Raw genomic sequence first — 22,614 nt, 5'->3', positions numbered from 1 at the left:
ACCAACAGCGTCATCAACACTACCTGCTTGAGCTTAGAAAACATCCCTCATGAACACCTGTCAATCAACACACACAGTGAACAACACTACACACCGCACCATCCTGTATGTGTGTGGTTATGTGTGTATTGCGTGCACAACAGTGGCAGCTCGTCCAAGCAATTAAGCGCTGTGTTACAGAAATAACATGGAAAAAACTACGTCAAAACAAAGACAAATGGAATCAAAACTAAACTCGTAATCGGAACTCATTCACAATTCACTCATTTCCTTTGTCTGTCTCTATATTTGATGGGCCTCAATGTCCTCATACCCACTTTGCCTATTTTGTCCGTTATAGTGCTTGACACGATCACAAGCCGCCACTGGTGCATGTGTTGAGGGAGAAAACATGTATGTACGTGCATGTATATGTGTGCAACTGTGAGTGTGTGTGTTTCTGAGTAAGTCCATGAGCACTTGTGCATGTGTTTATATGCGTATATGCATGTAAGTTCCCACTGTACATAAAAATAATTACTCTGCCAGAATAAAAGGAGACCTGTGCAGGTACACTGTTTGTTCACCCTGGTATAAACAATGTAAATGTACCCTAAAAGGTACAACAGTGGTCTTAAAGTACAAATGTGTACCTTAAATATGGGTTAAAGGTACAGTACAGTACAGCAAAGGTATTTTTTTTTCCATATTCTAAAATATATAAAATAGAAAAATAAAAAGCCAAAGACAACTCTGAAAAATCTTCAAAAAAAAAAGAGTATTATAGTGCGATTACGTTCCCAAGGTACCGAAGACGTACCCCTCCCACCCCAGTGACAATTTAGTACCTTTTTTTCTACAAGTGTGTATGTAATACGTACAAACACTGAGGTTTAGCCACATCAAAGAACAAGCCAAAAAACATCAATATAAACTTAGAAACTTGGTCATGAACATGTGTGTCTGTGTGTGTGTGTGTGTGTGTGTGTGTGTGTGCGTGTGTGTGTCAGGCCACACGGGGACCGTGGAGTCTCAAGTTTGAAGCAAAACAATTTAGTGTCCACACACACACACACACACACACACACACACACACACATCCTACAACCAGCTGTGGCATGAGGTCAATAACTCTGCATCCTTTTCCTCAACAGGCTGGTCAGAATGACCACAAACATTCAGAAAAGTAGCTAAACTAAACACTCTAATGGTTCACACACTCTACACACATACCCCCCCATACACATACACACACACACACACACACACACACACACACACACACACACACACACACACACAACAGACAGAAGCAAACCCCAGCAAAAAAGAGAATATTGAATATTTCCTACTTCACACAAACACAGGTAAACAAAGACAAAACAAGCAATTGCATATATATTCTCTATTGTAATATATGTGTATATATATATATATATATATATATATATATATATATATATATAATGTATGCAAGTGATCAACTTTCTATTACACAGTCATATATCAGTCTCTCTCTCTCGTCACTCGTTTAAACTACACAGTCTTTATCTTCCTCATCAGCAGCACGAGCTCCTCTGCCCGGACCATCTATCGGCTCGCGCTCCTCCACCGACCCTCAAGCAGCAGCAGAGCTCGCGGGCTTCTTTAAACGCGCTCAACGTTCCATTCCGAACCACATTTAACCGTCACTCCTTCCATTCATTCCCAGCTACCAGTTTCCACAACGGCCGAATAAAAGTACCAGCACTGCGATGATTAACGAAGCAGCACAACTCAGCCAAAATAATCACAGAAAACACGGTACTTACAACAGATCCGGACAGAAAGCAGGAGAACCACGATGACTGGAATTTAAAAACAAAAACAAGAGAAAAAGATGTGTAAGACAACAGAAACAGATAAACACGGATTTACAAACAGGAAAAAATCACCCCAGGACTTACCCAAGCGCGAGGAAAGCAAATCGGCGGGAAATCCAGAGGAGTGTGTCCTCTTTCCTCACTCCAGCCACGAGCAGCTCTGCTCTCTTAGTCCAAACACACTGCGAACACACACACACACACACACACACACACCATCATCATCACACAGGCTGGTCACCTCGGGGTGTCCCCCACCTCCCCACACACACACACACACACACGCCCCTCACCAAAAAAATAACGGTCGCGCACGAGGAAGGCAGACACACGCGCGAGCTACCTGCTCCGGTTTGGTCGCTCGAGCCGACGGAAGCGAAGCGAGCCGAGACGGAGAGATGAGGAAAAGTGGAGAGAGAGAGAGAGAGAGAGAGAGGGAGAGAGAGAGAGAGAGAGAGGGGGAGAGAGAGACAGAGAGAGAGAGAGAGAGAGGGAGAGAGAAGCAGAGAGCTCGGCGTCGCTGTTAAACTCTCTGCCGTTTTTCTTTTTCTTTTTCTGACTGTTTTCTCAGCCGCCGAGGCGAGCGCGAGACTGTGTACTGAGCGCGGAAGAGCCACAGAACGCGAGAGCGCGCGCGCGTTCTGAGGACGCTTCCACACATACACGCGCGCTAGCTCGCTGTCTCGTGCGAGCGCGTGCGCACCTGCAGTTCCGTCACGAGCCGCTTGATGGCCGTTGAGAGAGAGAGAGAGAGTGAGAGAGAGAGAAGCAAAAGCAAGACAGAGAGAGGAAAGCGAGTGAACGAGAAAGATGGAAAGAAAGGGGACGGAGCGGGGTCTCGCTTTTTTTTTGCCATCAGTGATTAGCGCGTGACAGTGTTTATCTGATCGATGGATCGATCCGTTTGCCGATTTGAAATCGATCCGGTTAGGTAGATTTACAGCGCGCTGCTGCTGGACAAACATCGACGGAAAAGTTTCTCTGTAAAGTGCTGTGTAGTCCGGATTTCCGTCCTCCAAACAGGAGGCGAGAGAAGGTGTGAGCAACTTGTGGCGTCTGACATCTACGTTAGCACCCGCCACGCTAACGTATGGAAGTCCGGAGAGGCCATAAGCTGTTGCTATAACTTTGTGGATTGTGATCTTGAGATAAAAAGTTAATTATCTTGAAATAACGAGTTAGGTATCTTATTATCTCGAGATAACAAAAGTTGTCTTGAGATCACAAGACAGTTAACTCGTTATGTCAAGATAACAGTCTAGAAAGTTATAACTACCTTATAGCCTCTCTGGACTTCTGTGCTAACATATTTAAAATATTTCAGAAGTGCATAAGCACTCATTAAGACCGCGACCGTGTTAACCCGAGTCATGTCTTTGTAGGACTGGCACATGGCGACGTTCTCGCAATGGTAACGCTCTTGTCAATGTCCCTGATATATATAGCTAAAACAGCAACATCACCAACGTTTTGAGGACTGAACTTGTGGCCTCCCAACGACGGTCACCCCCGAGAAGGTTGTGCCACCTTGGAGATCACGTTGTCCCACTTCTCAAACATGCAAAAGCACTGAGAGCAAGAACACACTAAACGGATTCTAAATAGAGGGTGATTCAAAAAGATTCATCCGATTTCAAGATGATTTTTTTTCACTTGTAATTCATTACAGAACAATGCAGTAAGCTGTAAATGGTTTAAGTGAGCATAAAGTTTATGATGCTCAATATGAACCTCCTCCAGCTGTACGAACATCAGGATGATAGTCAAATTCATCCCATACTCAATGGAGCATTTCGGGTTTCGCCGTACTCACAGCTCTTTCAGTGTGATTTCAGAGATCATCCAGTGTTGTTGGGAGTGGCACATAAACAGAATCCTTAACATACCCCCAAAAAACGTGACCTTTTTCTTGGAACTGTTGGTACCAGCAACGAATAGTCTGAGCTGCTAGAGGTTCACTGCATTACTGACAGTCAGAAACTCTATGACCCCCACTTTCAATTGGTATGTGATTGGTTCCTAGGTTGTAAAAATATGGCACTTTGAAATCAGATTAATCTTTTTGAATCACCCTGTGTTTATTTCTTCTGAGGTTCGTAATAGACAAAATGTACCAGCGGAGTTGTGAGGTTTAAAAAGGCTATAAAAACTATGTAAAAAGATTTTTTAGAAGTCAATAAGCCAATGGCATAATGTGATAACATCCAATCAGCTCCTTGTTACTGCTGTGTCATAATTTATCCCGATAACAAAACCGTATTAGCGTAGAGCCCACCCCTAAAGCACACATTTCAAAATTCAGATACACACCCCAGTCCATCTTTAAAAATCTCAGTACTTAAACACGTTCACATATCCAATCAGTCATCTTAATCCTAATGCACTGGCCCATCATAAAATGTAGGTCATTGTAACTCTAAAACTCTTTAATGAGCCTAGAACAATCTCCAGCTGGCCCCACTAGCTCTCCTTCATTATTAGCAACTCTGAAGGTGAAGTATTCCTTCAATATAAGCAACGTTAGCATTTTTAGGCAAACTGTTTCTCCAACAGGACAATTAGCAACATTGACGTGTTGGGTGAACTGTCTTTTCTTGCCCAATATTAGTCATGGTCTGCTAGAATATACAACAACAATAATCTAATTTCACTGCATTGTTATTTACCACATTTATCTGACTTTGCATGTCTTTTAAAGAACTGCTAAATTAGCTTCTTAAAGATCCTTGACTAGTCTCAGTCCCAACTCACTTTGACCCAGATAACAAAACGCTGTAGAGCTCTGATTACCCGGCTCAGGTGTTTTTGGAGCTGGAACAAAACCAAAAGATGAACTGGCTATGGGTCCCTGAGGACTAGACTGGAACAACCTTGCACAGGTTTTCTCTTCATATTCAGGATCCAAATCTGCTCCTTCCTATGATTGGATCATGTTCAGAAAAGCACCTGCAAAAAAAAAAAAAAATGCAGATGATAATTGAGCCCTTAGTTAATTGGATCAGGTGTTGGCAGAACCAGAAAATAATTAGCATTTTGGAAGATTAAAGGCATTTGGAAACTTGAAAGATGGTACAGAAAAAAGGCCCAAAAACAGTTTTAAGTCATTTAGAAAGATGCATACACTCAACATTCATTGAGATATCAACATGAGGAAAGATCTAGGTCAGCATTTCTCTAGAACAATGAGAGTGATACAGGAGCTCTAAAGCTATTTTTAATGAGGTGGTAAGTAAAGCTGCTTAAGAGCACACTTTAAACTGACAACATATTTTAGAATACATGGTGAAGAACATTGTTTTTAAGACTGCATTGTGATATTCATTCATTCATTCAGTCAGTCAGCCATGTTCTTTTTTTAAAAAAAGCTAATTCAGCTTTACATTTGTATTCATTCACTTAGCAAAAGCTAATCTAGATTACTAGACCTTGAAGACAAAGTGCGGCTTTATTTTTTCTTGCAATAAGTAATAATGACAAATGTGGAATTAATTTGGTGATATCAACATACACGCAACCAGAAAGCCTTTGGTAGATCCCACTGAAACCAGCACTAGCTGGGGTGGAAGGAGGTTTCAAGGAGAGAAGCAGCAGTATATCGATAACTCATTCATTCTCAACCATGTCACATTTAGCCAAAGGTCGGGCAGAAAGAATAGTCAATGTGCAGGGTCCACCCGTCCTTCTTAAGTGAGACAGGGCCGAGGACACTGTGTGTGTGTGTGTGTGTGTGTGTGTGTATGTGAGTTGTGAGTGTATATGAAGGATAAGGGTGTGTGGACCAAGGTTAACCTTGTCCACTGGGGGTAGGAGGTCTTTTACCTGCACCATTTACTCTAACACTGCACAAAAACAAACAATAATATAGGACACCAACTAATCAGCTGATTAAGCAAGAAATCTGCTGTATTCTAGATTGCGTTTTGAAAAAATTAGATTTTGATATGACAGTAACTATATTGTATATATAACCTGATAAAATAGTGCTTCTTAATAATGGATGTACTATTCCTGGGTCATATTGACCCATGGCATCTACATGACCAGGATGATTATACCCTTTCCTTTTAAAATAGCTAGCATATATTTTCATTATTTATTCAATTATTTGCAAAAGAAACAAAATTTGTGGTTAATAGTTATTATGCGCCTTTGAAAAACCAGGACTTTGGTTTTGCAGTTGGTTCTGATGCAAAATCTGCTATGATTGGTGATAGAGAGGGGAGGTTACTGCATTGTCATTTCTGATGGAATATCAACATTAAACACTATCTTGATGCATTTTTTAACCATTTTCACATTCATAAAACTCTTGGTCAAGCATTTTTCATCAGTATTGTATCAGTAGTGGTTCAAAAAATAACAAAAAAGTAAGACTGCACTGAAAACAGGACAAAAGAGCAGAACCTACACTAATTCAGCTCCAATTTCCGTCTAATGCGCGTCTCATTTTATCCTGTACATAACACAAGGGTTAATATGTTAGCTATGTGCAACTTGACATGTTTCACATAATTGTTAGGACACTACGAAGCTGTACATAAAAATAAATGTTATACGTGTCCAGAAAGACGAAATGATAGAGTACAACATTGAAAATGTCTGATGTATTATAATAAATATTATTTGAAATTTATATTATCATATTACAAAAGTGGTGATCGAATCTCAAGGCAGATAACTTGACAAAAACTATTGTACAGTTTATAGTATTTATAGTTTACTAATAATTACCAGTATATTGTTGGTCATTTACTTAAATGGATCACAGTTCCAACTCAATTTGTATTACGGGTGATCTACAAAATGATCCAGTGTGACCAAGTAAAAAATTAAACCATTCTGCAGAGCCAAAGGAAACTAAAAGGTAGGAGTTTGAGTCATGCAGATATCACAGGGCTTTCCTGACCCAGTCGCGAAACCTCTGATAATCAGCATGCCAACCAACTGCTTCAACCACATGCTGGCTTTGCTGTATTAAACAGCTACTCAACAGAATCAGCACAGCTCAGTGGGAAATTATACTGGTTTTGGGAATGAGGTAATATGAAAATTTGCTAGAATTTTACTAATTTTACTAGAATATTAAAAATATGCTAAAATATGCTAAAATAAACATTTTAGCATTGCTAATGTTTACTGTTGAGATTGTATCAGTGTATGATTATCATTGAGTTTTACACCACGACATGACATGTAGCTCACAGAGTCTGTATGACCCAAATGCACCAACATAAATTAAGCCACAGCAATTAAACATTAATAACCCCACCAAAAAGCACCGTCCCCATCTCAGGGTCAAAGCCTTATATAACTTGTCCTGTTATAATTTCAATTCCAGTTATCATGAGATCCACAGTGAGAACTGGCCACAAAGCTGGAAATGGCAATCTCAGTCTGGAATAGGATGGAGTGAAACAGGATTGTTTCCGGATTCTTCACATTGAACTGATTCTCTACAGACACAGCAGCACCTTGTAAAGTTTGGCCACTGATTTTTGAGTCCCATCTCCTTAGTCCTATGTGGCTGGCGTGAAGAATAACCAGAAATTTCCATGGTCATACAAATATAAATACCTTTTACATTTTATTATATGTTGTAATATTAGGGCTGCAGAGTATGGATACACAATATCCATATTGTCCATATTGTACTGTGTCTGCAGAAAGCTGTTCAATATATTGAAAACATACTGGTAAATTACTAATGTATGAAAAGAATGGCCTGCATTACTTTGGCCTAAATAACGGACTATAGAGCAGCATGTCCCAGAGCGGGTAGGGGTTATGTGCCCTGCCAAAGGGCATAACCAGTCAGTCCTGGGATTTAAACCTGCTACCTTTTGGTTGCTCACCTCGACCACCTGCCTTTATCACGTGCACAATGCAAATTCTGTGCAATGTTCCAGCAATGAAAATGTGTCCTTATCTGAAATACAGGACACAAATCAGAGAATAGGATGAGGAGATGAAATACGGAACCATCCCTGAAAACATGCAATGTCTGGTCATTCCAACCCGAATGCAATGACACACATTTAACAAACGTTTCCTTCTCCTCCTGATCGAGCAAAGATGACACTGCATTAACATCTAGAAGCAAGTTAGCAGACATCATAGTGTTCAAATGAGTTTCCTCCATACCTCTTTTCTTTCTGCTCATCTCTCTCTTTCATCTTCGAGCTAAATCAGCGGATCAGAGGCTCAAGTTCTGCCTCTCGCTGGCTCCCATCTGATTTCACATGGATTATAGGACAAAAGGATTTACATATTATTTCACTTGGCGAGAATTCTGTTAGTTCATAATTCATAATTTTGTATGCTTGCCGTGTCTCTGTGTGCGTGTATGTGCGTGCAGCTCATTTTCCCTGGAAAGAACTGATATTTGTTATTATCGTTACTGTGAACTTGACACAGAGGAGTGGAGCGAAGAAGATATGAACAGATTAATGTAGTATTACATTAGAACAGTCTTAGCCTTGCTTGAGGTTAAATAAATAGGCCTAAATAAATAAACTATGATAAAGCTGACACATGAACCAGCCCAAATCGAATTAATGCTGGTCTTAGCCGATCTGACGCAAATCCCATCATAATGCAAGAGAAAACGTAAGAACTTCTAGTAACATCTGCAACAACAGCTGGAACATATCGCATGATGTTCTTGGTGAGTGTGGAGTCATGAGGGAGTACGAGGGAATATCAGTCTCAGAGCATGTTCAGAGACTAAAACGTAGGAGCTTATGATACAGAAGCTTAGGATCTCAACATAGATAGAGAGATGTGTGTGTAGGACGGAGGTTCTTAGGCAGGGGTGCTCAATCCTGGTCCTGGAGATGTACCTCCCTGCAGAGTTTAGCCCCAAAACTAATTTAACACACCCAATCCAGGTTATGAAAGCTTTCAGGGCATTTAACTACTGGACCCAGGTGTGTTGGATCTGAACCCTCCAGGGTGGTAGATCTCCAGGGCCAGGATTGAGCACTCCTGTTCTAAGGCCTTTCGGTTTCAAAGCACCAGGTCACTGTCCAAGGTGCTGAACCAGATTCAGCACCTTTATCATGAACAGTTGCAGCACATGAGCCTGCAGGGCAGCGACACTCAATTCTGGTCGGCACCACCTGACGGGGTGCAGCTGAACAGCAGCTCAGAAAGGCTGGATCCTCACTCGGTTGGGTGAGCACAGGGCAAGGGAAGACCTACTAACCACACTCTCCTACAGAGGACTCACAAGCCCCAAAATATGCCCCTGCCGCCACACACATGCTGGAGTTTTTAAACACCTCAGTGTCACTGCTGGACTGAGAATAGTCCACCAAACAAAAATATCCAGCCAACAGTGTCCTGTGGGCAGCGTCCTGCGACCACTGATGAAGGACTAGAGGATGACCAACACAAATTGTGCAGCAGCAGATGAGCTATCATCTCTGCCTTATATCTACAAGGTGGACTGACAAGGTAGGAGTGTCTAATAGAGTGGACACTGAGTGGACACAGTGTTTAAAAACTCCAGCAGCACTGCTGTGTCTGATCCACTCGTACCAGCACAACACACACTAACACACCACCACCACATCACTGTTACTGCAGTGCTGAGAATGATCCACCACCCAAATAGTGCCTGCTCTGTGAGGGTCCATGGGGGTCCTGTCCACTGAAGAACAGGGTAAAAGGGGGCTAACAAAGTATGCAGAGAAACAGATGGACTACAGTCTGTAATTGTAGAACTACAAAGTGCACCTATATAGTAAGTGTAGCTGATAAAATGGACAAAGAGGGTAGAAACAAGGAGTTGGTCAAAATGTTATGCCTGATCGGTGTGTATGTATAGTCAGTGGATCAACTCCTCTGCCACTGTAGGCACTTGCTTTCAATCAATTCATGGATTTCTTGTTACAGTGGATACTTTTGAGGAGAACTGCAGTTTTCCACTTTGTTATTGCTTCTGTTAGTTTGCTTTTAGTTGATTTATCCATAGTTCTCCAACCAGCACTGTCCAGCATAGCCTGCTGAATTACTGATATGTCAGGTGTTGCAAGGTTTAGGATTAGGTTTGCAATGAATTTAAGGTTAGAGGTTAAGATTCACATTTAACAGAATCTGTTACTCAACTTAAAGTTTAGTTGTATTTCATAGATAATTAGTCCTAATGTTTGTAAAGACAAAGGGTGCATTAAGCCTGGGTGATAGGGCAATGTGGATATTGGTAACGACTGAGAAGTAACTTAGAGATGCCACTCCAAAGGCGATAATCGTCATTTTGGGAAAGAGAACTGACAAAGAACAAAGGAGGACTAACTGAATTTTGGACCGCTGATACATATGACATATATAAGCTGACATTAATGATATTAAAATGATATTAACAAGCCATTAGGTATTAATAAGCCACTAGGTACAGAACATTCCTCACTACTTGTGCTAAGTCTTTATAAGATTGCTTAATAAGCAAATGGGCTAAGCTAGCCTTTTAGCTGTGTAGTAAAAAATAAAGTGAAGTGGTAAATAGCTGTGGTGCAACAGTGACCCCTGCTGGACTGCGGAGCCGCAGGAAAACAAACAAGCCTGGACAGGAATCAATTTTCAGTGTCAGTTTCGTGACACTGAGTGCAAGTTAAAGTGTCATAGCACAAAAGAAACAAGTGTTGGAACAAGTTTGGCTTCGAGCACTCTGTTGCGCTCACTAGTACCACGCTTCTTAAACACCTGGGCCAAAGTTGAATAAAGTGGACCCAGGCCTAAGCCTTTGTTTCCAAATTGATGTTGCAGTTTGAAAATAACTGTCTGAGTGTGAGTCACTGCATGTGTGTAGGTGTGTGTGTGTGCTGTATAGGTACCTTATGGAGGTTTATGTATGCTGAGCACCTCCTCGCTCTAGCCTCAGGGCAAAAAGGAAGCACTTGTGTCCACACAGCCGTGTGCTTACCCAGACGGAAAACTGGATAATGGGGACAGGAGACAAATCATTCAGTACCGACATGCTGTAGTTCACTTTAACGGCAAACATTTCTGGTGTCCTGTTATATTTTTTCTACTCTTGTCTGTCAGGCATACACTTCTCTTGTATTGTCAATTCATATGTAAGAGTTTGGTTTTATTTACCACATGCAGAAAGCAACTGTAGCTTGTCACAGGAACCTCAATGGAAAACAAAGTCTGCGCATAAAATATGTCTATCCTATTAGGATATAATGAAATACATATTTTCATGTTCAATACTATTTGAAGTCCAGATGTGATTCAATTTTCAATATTCTATGTGTTAAAACATCTTAATTCTACAATGACCTGATTTTATACTATACAGACTGGTTTGGTTCAGATGAATAAAGGTTCTCAAACAGAACCTTTTTATACCTGCTGCTCCAGCCCTTCTACAAAATGAAACAAACATTTCTCAAAATTACTAGAATTTATAAGTAACTTCAGAAAAAATCCAGTCAGGAGTGTCTGTAACATAAGCCCCACTCCCTCTCTGACCAAATTACTCTGACAGGATGTACTCAGATGCCTTTTGATCACTGACAGTGTTGATCATGAAAGATGGTTTTGTGAGATGCTCAGAATACAGAGATGGGCATATTAGTGATACAGTTTCACATTTCCATAAACATTTCAAAAGGTAATGTTTTCAGTTCTTCCATGAAATTATTACAACTACAATATCCTTTATAACAGTCAGGCTCAGATTATCCAATGGGGTTTTGATGGGGCCAACCCAACCAATCCCACCCAGGATACCATAGCAAAGGCCTGGCAACACCTCAGCTACCATCTGAGATTCCATAGCAATAGTCTATCAACACTTTATTAACCCCTGGGATACCACAGCAATGGCCTAGTTACCATTTGAGATTTCATAACAAGCTTAACAGCTTTGTTGAGCCAACTTAAAGTTCATTCACAACCCTTCCGCTTATAGTTGTTAACTAAGAATGGAAAAACAATTGGGAGCTGTATGCAACAAAAAGAAATATCAGTTTAACAGTATTTATACACAACATGAATGTTGGCATGATAAAGCTACTGATTGGAAGGTTCAAGATGCTATACATGCATAGCAAGCTAATGTTGCATAGCAAGCTAATGTTGCATAGCAAGCTAACATTGACATAGAAGAATTTGGGTTAACTGAATTTACTTGTTAGCAAGCTTAGTTGTTAGAATGAACAAGACATGTTCCACACTATGTTGATTTCCCAGACCACCAGGTAGGTGTCCAGGTGCCTATAAGAGCAGAGGGTCTGTAGGACCAGGACTGGGGAACAATGTAATTTAATAGAGTCACAACAAACCATTAGTGTAATTGATTAATGTATTGATTATTATTCAATTAATAAACTCATTTAAGTATTCTACACTTTGAGACCTAGTGAATCATGAACAGTATTATAAATTTCTTATTTCAAAAACAAACAATGCATCAAACAATAAACTCCACATCTTTTTTTAAATAATTTAAATTTGTAACATTTTTAAATAACTGATACTGTTGTCAAATCAACTGACTACTTACTGCAGCTCAACTATATAATACACAGTAGTTATGGTGTTATTTAAAGAATATATAATTTATTCACACTTTATGCATTGTTAAGAAGCAGCATAAAAAAAAACTATACAGTATGAAAGGATAAAAGAAGGATAAAAGAAGAACTGCTGTGTATTATATGGTTGAGCTGCAGTAAGTAGTCAGTTGATTTAACAACAGTGTCTTGCGCACAGATGGTGTTAGCAACTAAAAAGACATGAATTTAAACAAAACTGGGTATATTTTGCTTTAATCTGTTTTGTATGTAACACTCAGGATCTGTCTTCTTTTCTCATTACTAAAAGGTTTTTATTCTGCAAACTTTCTGGATGGCAAATGTTGCCACTTCGCTGAAAACAGTTTGCACTCTAACTGCTTGAAAAATGATGTACTTTAAATTTCTTCTTTAAACGCACTGACTTTTAAGGCTCTAGCTTCTTAACTTTTCAGCTGACCTCACTGACTTTAAGCGGTTTTAAGAGGTTAATAATAAAATATTAAACCTTAACCCTTAAGTTTGACACAAAAACTACTGGCTGTATCTGTCATTTAGTCTGTTCTCTATTAATAACATTACTTCTTAATGTTGCTTTTATTCAACATGTAAAGAATGTGATCTAACAAAGAAGAATATTTGCAGATTGTCATTTATCATAAACAAACCTTTTGAACAAAAAAAACCATGAATAATTATATTCGTGTCATTTAGTGATCTGAACTGCATTCTGAATGAGCTCAGACTCACTTGTTAAAATTCCCAGTCCCACCAACAAAGACAGCAGCATTGAGCTTCTTTTATATGTAGCGTGTGACAAGTCAAACAGAATCAGACGCTCGCAGATAAAAACTACAAAGAAGGCTTTACTAGAAAAAGTGCAGTACACTTTCGTGGTCAAGAAACAGGCAGGGATCAATTCCAGAAAGCCGACAAAACACAAAACAAACATACACCAGGCAAACAGTCCGAACAGGAGAAGGCAAAAACGTGGTCAAAAACACAAGCAGAGGGTCTAAGTCCAAAATCCAGAATCAGGTAAACAATCCAAAGGGCAGGGCAAAAGACAAAGTCAAAAAACAAGGCAAGGGTCATACACGATAATCAGATTTAGAAATAAACGCTCAGTAGATCACAAAAGACGGATACAATACTTCGCAACTGACCTAGTCTAAAGCCCGGGCTTAAATACTACACTAAGTAGTCATATGATCAAACACAGGTGACATTGATTAGTATTCCGGAGATTGTGAACGCGGATATGAGTTTGGGGTCAGGTGGGGAGTCATGTGACCTTCCTGAGTGTTCTGGGAGTTTGAGTCCGGCTGTCTATCTTCATTGGTTGGCTGTGGGGAAGTCAGGTGATCTCCCAGAGGACTCTGGGAGATCGAGTCCGAATCCAACAAGGCACTCGGCGGACGCGTGACATAGTGACACAATAGCACAAATAAATATCTGATTTAACAAGGTGATACATTTTACTAGGGTTGCATTGACGCCATTTTTTCAGACCAAGTAAAAGTATGCAGTGAAGAGTGCAGTGAAGAAGAGCAGGTTTTGTTCCATGTAAGAAAAAGCACGTCTGTAGTTTTGCCCCTCATCTGTGTCTTTCAACAAAAGTCTCTGAAAGGAGGAAACATCCAAGGAGCTCACGTGTGGAGTTTGTGTCTCCTCAGAGACTTTTGTTTGGCTGGTTGAGCTGGAGCTGAATGTCCTTTCAAGCCAGAAATACAATGTAATTTTAGAAATCCTGTTCTTTGGTGACTCACACTGTACAGTTGACCATCATGCACAGACAATGCCTGCGATTTATATGCACACACTATAAGAAAACTCTCGGTCCATGCTGCGATAAACGTAACCTATACAGACAGCTCTGTCTGTGAACAATTTCAAATAAACCGGCATTATTCAAAATACCACGCTGCACACAGAGTACTGAGCAAAGAGAAACTGAGCAGCACTGCTAACACTGAGCGCTGAAGCTAAAACCTACGTTTTACTATGGCCAACATGTCATACATGTCCAATAACTCCTCTAACAGGAACAGGGAAGCTGGGTTTGACAGGGTTAATTAAACATTTAAGGTTGAATGTATGCAAGTCTACACTCCCATCACTTCCGGCAGTGGTGTTGTATGTCAAGTTTGAAAATTTGCCATTGTAACAGCCCTGTTTCATATACTGGATGCTCCGCAGTTGATTCTTTAGCTCTGTACGAGTTAGACAACAACAACACAACCAGGCCAGAGGTCCAGGGTCCCGACTGATGCTTAGAGCTTTAGTTTGGTGTTCTCTTGCCTAATGTGTGTTAAGATGAGTAATGAAGCTAAAGCTAAGTTTTGGCAACTGCTCTACTGTGCCATGCCCAAAGGAAAGCCCTGTGTGTAAGAGCAATGAGATGCAAGTGGAAAATGAAAAATGTGTACGAGAGCAGCTTTAATGAGAAGTGATGGGTACCTTCATGTATGCTTCAAAATGTGGCATTGCAAGAGGTTAAATGCTGCCTCTCCCACTCTATATCTCTCTATCTCTCCTTCTCTCACTCACATACACTCTCTCTCTCTGCTGAGATTATAATTAGCCTCATATGTCATAATCATCACATTCGTCTCTCGCCAGACTTTGAGTCAGACCGGATCAGCCCACTCAATTTAATAACAGCATCCCAGCACTGCCTTTCAAATAACATAAACACTCCGCTGCATTTACAAGCATACATTACACTCGCCTAACCACAATATCTGCCTAACATTACACTATAACATTTAAATGAAGCCTTTAAAGGGCCCATATCATAGAACAATGGAATTTTCTGCATTTCTTTGTAAAATAAAAGAGTATGTAAACGTATGTAAACACTGTTTCAAAACGCACCATTCACTCCTCAGCCTATATAGTCCAAAAAACAGACCACTACACCACGCTGCCACTCGACTCAGGAGCAGTGGAAACACATTCTGTGGAGTGATCAATCATGCTTCTCTATCTGGCAGTCTGATGGACAAGTTTGGGTTTGGTGAATGGCAGGAGAACGTTACCTGCCTGACTGCATTGTGCCAGCTGTAAAGATTGGTGGAGGAGGGATAATGATATGGGGTTGTTTTTCAGGGGTTGGCCTAGAACCCTTAGTTCCAGTGAACGGAAACCTTAATGCTTCAGCAAACCAAGACATTTTGGATGATTGTATGCTTCCAGCTTTGTGGGAAGAATTTGGGGAAGAATCATTTCTGTTCCAGTATGACTGAGCCCCAGTGCACAAAGCAAGGTCCATAAAGGCATGGCTGGGTGAGTTTGGAGTGGAAGAACTTTACTGGCCCCCACAGAGCCCTGACTTAAACCTCATGAAACACCTTTGGGATAAACTAGAACAGAGACTGCAAGCCAGGCCCTCTCGTCCAACATCATGCCTGACCTCACAAATGCTCTTCTGGACCAATGGGCAAAAATTCCCACAGACACACTCCAAAATCTTGTAGATATCCTTCCTAGAAGAGTGGAAGCTGTAAAGCTGCAAAGGGGGACCAACTACATATTAACACCTGTGGATTCGAAATGGGTTGTCTTGAACACTCCTGTGGATGTAATGTGTAGGTGTCCCAATACTTTTGTCCATATTATGTACCAGGCTTAGCACCTCAAGTAACCCCATAGCATGCTTCTAAGCGCTCCGTCAGTCTACGCTAGGTTCAACCAGACAAACACCTCATGAGCATTTGCGCACAGAATTTAAAAAATCATAAACTGGCCTTTGCTTTTGGCTACATAGAAAGGTCAATAACATCATTTTAGTGTGGAACTTAAGAGTGCAATTCATATAGACTGTTAGCAAAAGAACACAAGAAGCGGAAAGAACTCAGCTAACCATTGGGGAGAAAATGTTTTTAATTTATTCTGGTCCAAAGAACACACTGTGCTGTGCTGCGTCTGATATTTTTCAGCTGTAATTAAAGGAAGAACACTTTATTTTGAAAATGGACTCAGACAAAACATAAATAGGAGCTGTAAAAGTAATAAATGTTCAGCGCAATGCCACATCCTGTGCCTTTTAAACTATTCAATTCTACACACGTTAGGCAAATCCTCTCTATAAATAACTATGGCACTGAGCGAAGGTCGCTGAGTCTACAGGTATTCGTTCAGTCCTCAACGCTGCCACTTGATTTCACTAATGAACTCCCTTCCTTAACAAAGAAAGAAACCTAATTAGAAAGGGTTCTGTGTTACGATGCATGGCTTAATCAGTAGACACAGAAAATTCAACCATCCACTGTATGATGCTGTGGGTTATTTTGTGTAACTACGTTTTAGTGCAAAGAACTTCTGTAAGTTTTAAACACTTTTGTAACACCATAGCATTTAGTTGAGCTGCACGATCAGATAAACCACTTTTGGAAAGTAAAAGCCACATGATTTTTTACCTTGTACCAACACTCAATCATTTCATCAGAAACACCTACCACATAGCACCAAAAGCACCACTGTGCCTGATACACTTGTACCAGCAGCACACAGGCACTACTATGTCAGTGTCACTGCTGTGCTGAGAATGGTCCATCATCCAAATAATATCTGGTCAGTGGTGGTCCCTTTTCAAAGATGGATGAAGTAGAGGAGGGCTGACTGTGCAGCAACAGATCAGCTACAGTCTGTATTTTTACACTTATACAGTGGGCCTGTAATGTAGGTGTACCTAATAATACAATTTTGAAATTGAAGCCAGCAACGTTTTTCAACAAAACTGGGACAGGTGCAAAAAAAGGACCTGTTGGAATATATCACAACTAATTAGGTTAACTAGCAACGGGTCAGTAACATGTTTGGGAATAAAAATAGCGTCCCAGAGAGGCTGAGTCTTTCAGAAATCACTGCATGGGCTCAGGAACACTTCTGAAAAACACTGTCTGTGAAAACAGTTACTACGTCACTACGTCCAAAAATGAGTCAAAACTCTAAAATGCAAGGAAAAAAACCATATATAAACAGGATCCAGAAGTGCTGCCACCTTCTCTGGGCCCGAGCTAATTTAAGATGGATTGAGGTGAAGTGGAAAAGTGTCCTGTAGTATTACAAATCAGAATCTGAAATTCTTTTTGGAAATCATGGACACTTCATCCTCTGGACTAAAGACCACTCAGCTTGTTATCAGTGCACAGTTCAAAAGCCAGTATTCATGATGGTATAGGGGTGCATTAGTGCACATGGCATGGTTGACATGCACATCTGTGAAGGCACCATTAATGCTGAATGATATACACGTTTTGGCAACATATGCTGCCATCCAAATGACGTCTTTTTCAGGGAAGGCCTTGATTATTTCAGCAAGAAAGTGTGAAACCACATTCTGAAGGTATTACAACAGCATGGCTCTGCAGTAAAGAAGTCCGGGTGCTAAACTGTTACCCACTGAAAACATTGGGTGCCTTATGAAACAAAAATTATAAGAAAGGAGACCCCAAACTGTTTAGCAGCTGAAATCCTGTATTAAGCAAGAATAGGAAAACATTTTACTTTCAAAACTACTGAAAATGTTCTCCTCAGTTCCCAAATATTTACATAATGTTGTTAAAAGAAGAGATGAAACAACACAGCGATAAACATGCTCCTGTCCCAACTTTTTTTGAAATGTGTTGCTGGCATCAAATTCAAAATAGGGATATATTTTTCAAAAAACAATAAAATTTCTCAGTTTCAACGTTGGATATGTTTTCTATTTTCAATATTAAAACATTTTTAATTTTTTTCCCACATTACTGCATTTTGTTCCTATTTATATTTTATTTACATTTTGCACACTTTTTTGTGAAAAACAGGGATGTAGTAAATGTGAATGTGAAATCCTCAGTACAAAACAGCTTCAACTCTGTTATGTTGGTGGGTTTCCTCCCATGAACTGTTTGCTTCAGGTCCTTTCACAACATTTTTATAGGATTAAGTTCAGGGCTTATACTTGGCCATGCCAAAACATTATTCTTCTTTAACCATTCTTTGGTAGAACGACTTGTGTGCTTAGGGTCATTGTCCCGCTGCATGACCCACGTTCTCTTGAGTTTCAGCTCACAGAGATATGTCCTGACATTTACCTTTAGAATTTGCTAGAATAATTCAGAGCTCAGTGTTCCATCGACGATGGCAAGCCACCCTAGCCCAAATGTAGCAAAACAGGCCCAAACCATGATACTACCACCATCATGTTTCACTGATGGGATCAGGTTTTTATGCTGGAATGCAGTGTTTTCCGTTCTCCAAACATAACGCTTCTCATTTAAACCAAAATGATCTATTTTGGTCTCATCCATCCACAAAACATTGTTCCAATAGCCTCTGGATAGTCCATGTGATCTTTAGCAGACAGGGAGCAATGTTCTTTTTGGAGAGCAGCGCTTTCTCCTTGCAACCCTGCCATGCACACCACTGTTGTTCAGTGTTCTGATGGTGGACTCATGAACATTAACATTAGCCACTGTGAAACAGGCCTTTAGTTTCTTAGAAGTTACCCTGGGTTCCTTCGTGACTATTACACGCCTTGCTCTTGGTGTGATCTGTGTTGGTTGACCAAACTTTTCCAGCTTGGTGAGCCTTAATAACTCTTTTTCTGAGGTCCTCAGAAATCTCCTTTGTTCTTGCCATTATACACTTGCACAAACATGTGGAAGACTGTGATAGATATCTTGTTTAAATAAAACAGGGTGGTCACTCACACCTGATTGCCATCCCATTGATTGAAAACACCCAACTCTAATTTCACCTTCAAATTATCTGCTAATCCTAAAGATTCACACACTTTTTCCACTCATAGATATGTAATATTGGATCATTTTTCTCAATAAATAAACAACCAAGTCTAATGTTTTTGTCTAATTTGGTTTTCTTTATCTACTAATAGGACTTGTGTGAAAATCTGATGAAGGTTTAGGTCAAGGTTATGCAGAAATACAGAAAAGTCTAAAAGGGTTCACAAACTTTCAAGCACTACTGTGCTTTACAAAAGTGACGTCCTGATCCAGTTTTCTGTCCTGGTCCAATTGGAGTACTTTAATGTTGAGCATCAGCTGATACTGATCCAATCATATCTTTGTGTTTTCATAGATTTAGGATACCTATGAACATGTAACTCACTCACTCGATCATGTTTAGCAGGTGGAAAATTCTTCACAAGGAAGGGCCATAAGCACTCAAGTAGTTTTTACTCTTTGTAACTCCTGAACACACACCTCACTACAGGTCTCTACCTCTCCTGACAGTGTCGCGAGTAGAAGGCACAAAACAAGAAACAAAGAATCAGAACTGTATCAAGCTTAATGAAACCAACACCCTATCCAGGAAAATATGTCTGGATCAGTGCCATTCCTAAATGTTTGATTCTAATCAGAACACTCCTACTTCATACTATACTATACTACAGCTGCATTCAAATGTTTAGCTGCCCCCGGTCAAATCTAAGCGAAAATAAATACACGTCTCCTACAGAGAACACACTAATGCACTCATAATGCACAATTTCTGTTTCTGATTATTTTTAATATGTTTGTGTGGGGATAAATTGTGGCCAGTGCAGAAGTTTTGGCTCATATCATTTTCTTTGTTTTTAATATTTTTTTTCAATATGTTAAACTCAGCAAATAAACAGAAAATTTGCACTAAACAGACTATTTTATATATATAAAATGTGAAATGTAAATATATTTGCTTATCCTAATCTTAAATCAGAGATTTCATCATGATATATATTATGCTGCTAGGAAACTTGCTACAAGGTTATACATGGTATGGTTATTGTATGCAACAAACTTGAAGTGAACTGCAACTGGACAAATGTATTTCTACACAGCGAGTCTCCATCAGCTCAGTTTATTTAGCCTTTTTTTTTTGAGTGACACTTCATGAAGGTCATCCTCCGTCCATTATCCCGCTCTTAATCTAAAATCTCTAATGACTTACAAAAATTGCTTGGAAGTTAATGTCCACCCCATCCCTCCACCCACCCCCTTCTCTCTCTCTCTCTCTCTCTCTCTCTCTCTCTCTTTCTCTTTCTCTCTCTCGGGTTCAGTGCATTCTCTGAATACCCAATGAACACCTGCGAAGCGCGGGCCGAATTAGAATTCTGGGGTGTTTCACAGTCTCTTAATTATCGCAGCCTCACATGCTAATCATCTACCAGGCGCACACAGGCCTAAACCATACAGCAAACATTAAGACTTACTGCATTTTCTTACTGTCTGAAACTGATATTCACACAGGATGCTCTCTCTCTCTCTCTCTCTCTCTCATCTCTTACTCTCTACCTCCTTTCTTTCTCTTGTTTTCACTTTCTAATCTTTCATTATTTTGCAATCTTTTGTCTTTTCTCTGTCTTTTTACTATTTTCTATCATCTTTTTTCCTTTCTTCTTTTGTCTGTTCTCTCCTCCTTCATCCTCTAGCTCTCACTTTCTCTTGTTCTTTCTTTCTTTCTCACTCTATATTATCTCTCTCTTTTTTCTCTCTGATTCTTTCTTACCCCTCTCTTTTTCTCCCTTTTTCACTCTCTTCACCCTTTCATTCTCTCTCCCTTTTCTCTTTCACTCTTTCTCTCCCTTCTGCCTCTCTATCCCTTTCCCTCTCTCTCTTCTTCCTTTCCTTCTCTCTCACTCTTCTCCCTCACTGTAACTTTGTTCTCTCCATCTAATTCTCTCTCTCTCTCGCTCTCTCTCTCTCTCTCTCTCTCTGTCTCTTTATGAGTATGTGGCGAGCACACTGATGTATTAAATCTTGCCAACCCTGGTTTATCCTCTCTTATTTCCATAGTTATCATAGCCCTCTCAACTCGCGGGGCGAATTTTGCAGGCATTTTCATTTTTCCGCCCGGGCCGCCTATCTGGACTGAGACGCTCCTTAAATAGCTTTAGCCCACGCTGCAGCATGCGCACCGCCCTCGTGGGGGATATTTAAAAGCCCATCTCGATCAGTCATCAATAATTAACATTAAATTAAGTAAATAAATTCAGTCCAGGGTATTCAAGGTTCTCTGAAAGCTCTCTGAAAGATGTACTGTAAACACAGCAGGAGACCGATAAAGCTCTAGCAGGCCAGAGTTAGAGTTGTGCTTTAACCCTTAGCTGTCCTTTCCTGTTGCTGTTGTTATTTTGCCTTACTATGTAAATATATATTTACATAACAACAGTTACATAGTTTGTTATATAATGAAAAACATTTGCATTAAATTTACACTCTGTATTGACAGGTTGCATTTCTGCATTTTTCCTGTTTGTTTCAATGTCAAGAAATGATATTGTTCTGCAAAACAACTTTACACCCAGCTTCACACTTTAATTAAATTTAAATAATAATAAAATCTTACCATTTCTACTTACAAAACACAAATGTGGTGTGGATTGAAAGTTAAGAATCTGTGCTTTCCACACAGTTTCATTGAGCTAGAAGTGAGAAATGATTAATATAAAATGAGTTAAAGTGGAAAAAAAATAAATCTAATAAAAAGAACTTTGATATGGGATTATAAATCTCCATTTACACTTTGCCTTATATATCTTTTACAAAAACAACCACATCACATGGATACCACTCTGCAACCACTGGAGTTGTATAAGAGGGTGTTTGGCCTTCTTGGGGGTGTGAAACCAAATCAGCTGAGCTTACTCAGAATTAATTATATCATCCACTCAAGTTCAGTAGAATGATTTGATTACTAATTAGCATAAATGTTTGCATAATCTTTACTGGTGTTAGTGCTATTAGATTTTGTCAAAGTTCTTTGGTCATCCTTTTTTCTTAAAACATCATTTGGCTGCAAGAAAACATACATTTTTGAAAAGTCATAACTAAACTGGCTATAGTTACATAGAAGGTGTTCACACTTGGCAGGTTAGGTTCAATTAAAACCAACCCTTGTATGATTGCTCTGTTACTGCAGTTTGTTAAAACAGGTGACAACACAGCCGTTTGAACCCTGGTGCTCATTGAATAAGGGGGAGGACGGTCTCAGTCTGTTTCCAAGAGAACTCTGGTGCAATTATTTTGAAATATCAGAATCGGAATAACTTTATTTCACCAAGTATGTTACACATACAGACCAGACAAGTACACAGACTATAACAGATATTCAAAAGAAATTAAGATTTTGAGAGCAGATATATAGAGCTAATGTGAAAGGAGCTAAAAGAGAGGAATGCCACTATGTACATGGTCTCAGGAGGCATAAAATAAACTAGTATTTACAGTATGTTAAAGGATGATATATGTAAGTATGAA

At 39.9% G+C, this 22,614-nt stretch overlaps 1 protein-coding gene across 1 annotated transcript in view; it reads right to left on the bottom strand.

Annotated features, from left to right (window-relative positions):
- Positions 1 to 2,264, bottom strand: part of LOC118816675 (receptor-type tyrosine-protein phosphatase delta-like) — a 701,473-nt gene extending 699,209 nt beyond the window's left edge. The window contains exons 1-3 of the mRNA XM_036583195.1: positions 2,135 to 2,264; positions 1,926 to 2,023; positions 1,791 to 1,826 (exon numbers count right to left, since the gene is read on the bottom strand). The gene's annotated coding sequence lies outside the window, so the exon portion shown is untranslated. The remainder of the gene's footprint in view (positions 1 to 1,790; positions 1,827 to 1,925; positions 2,024 to 2,134) is intronic.
- Positions 2,265 to 22,614: the final 20,350 nt, after the last annotated feature.

The sequence above is a fragment of the Colossoma macropomum genome, unplaced genomic scaffold (genome assembly GCF_904425465.1).
Source record: "Colossoma macropomum unplaced genomic scaffold, Colossoma_macropomum, whole genome shotgun sequence".
Classification (NCBI taxonomy): domain Eukaryota; kingdom Metazoa; phylum Chordata; class Actinopteri; order Characiformes; family Serrasalmidae; genus Colossoma; species Colossoma macropomum.
Note: the sequence above shows the minus strand (reverse complement) of the source record. Positions and strands in the feature narration are given on the sequence as shown.